Source organism: Glycine max, chromosome 4 (assembly GCF_000004515.6).
Source record: "Glycine max cultivar Williams 82 chromosome 4, Glycine_max_v4.0, whole genome shotgun sequence".
Classification (NCBI taxonomy): Eukaryota; Viridiplantae; Streptophyta; class Magnoliopsida; order Fabales; family Fabaceae; genus Glycine; species Glycine max.
The window spans coordinates 23,484,596-23,485,741 of NC_016091.4; the positions used below are offsets into that span (position 1 = coordinate 23,484,596).

The 1,146-nt window shown below is 40.1% G+C and overlaps 1 non-coding gene across 1 annotated transcript; it reads right to left on the bottom strand.

Moving 5' to 3' along the window:
• Positions 1-825: 825 nt before the first annotated feature.
• LOC113001503 (small nucleolar RNA R71) lies at positions 826-932 on the bottom strand. The gene has a single exon (XR_003266898.1). It is a non-coding gene; the product is annotated as a small nucleolar RNA R71 (small nucleolar RNA).
• Positions 933-1,146: the final 214 nt, after the last annotated feature.

Below are 1,146 nucleotides of genomic sequence, written 5' to 3' on the forward strand. Positions count from 1 at the left end.
TTTCAAGTTTGATTCACTTATTTTTCTTAACCTACTATTTTTAGCTTCTATAGTTAGACTTTGAATTTTTGTCTGAAATTTTTTGTGCTATCTTCTCATCATTTTATAAGGTTGCTCACAAAAGTTCAAGTCATTTGGAAATCATTTGAGGGTAGCTGTAGTTCAATCCTACACCTTTATTTACATGACAAGGCAACTAGTTGTGTATGCTGAATGTAGTGTATGACTAGAGGCAATCCATCTGACTTACAACCCTTTGATCCTGAGATAGATAGGACATTTCATAGATTAGTTAGGCATCATTTTATACCTTTTGATCATTCTGAGCATTCCATCACTGGTGAATCTGTGCATTCTGTTATTGGTGATTTTGAACATCCTGATCTTGAACATTATAATTTTGAGCATTCTGATTCTGAGCATTCTGATTTTGCACATTTTGAGAACATGGCACAACCTCCACCCCGTGAGAGGACTCTAAGGGAAATGGCTGCACCTGATTTCACCTACGAAAGCTTGTGCATCCAATACCCTGATGAGGATGTTCCATATGTTCTTAAAACTGGACTGATTCATTTGCTTCCAAAGTTTCATGGCCTTGCAGGTGAAGACCCGCACAAACATTTGAAGGAATTTCATATTGTCTGCTCCACCATGAAACCCCCAGATGTCCAAGAGGATCATATATTTCTGAAGGCTTTTCCTCATTCTTTAGAGGGAGTGGCAAAGGACTGGTTGTATTACCTTACTCCACGGTCCATCACGAGCTGGGATGACCTTAAGAGAGTATTCTTAGAAAAAATTTTCCCTGCTTCTAGGACCACAGCCATCAGGAAGGATATCTCAGGTATTAGACAACTCAGTGGAGAGAGCCTGTATGAGTACTGGGAGAGATTTAAAAAACTATGTGCCAGTTGCCCTCACCATCAGATTTCAGAGCAGCTGCTTCTCCAATATTTTTATGAAGGACTCAGTAATATGGAGAGAAGTATGATAGATGCTGCCAGTGGTGGAGCCCTTGGAGACATGACTCCTGCTGAAGCCAGAAATTTAATTGAGAAGATGGCTTTCAACTCCCAGCAGTTTAGCGCCAGAAATGATGCTATAGTCATTAGAGGAGTGCATGAGGTAGCTACAAACTCAGCT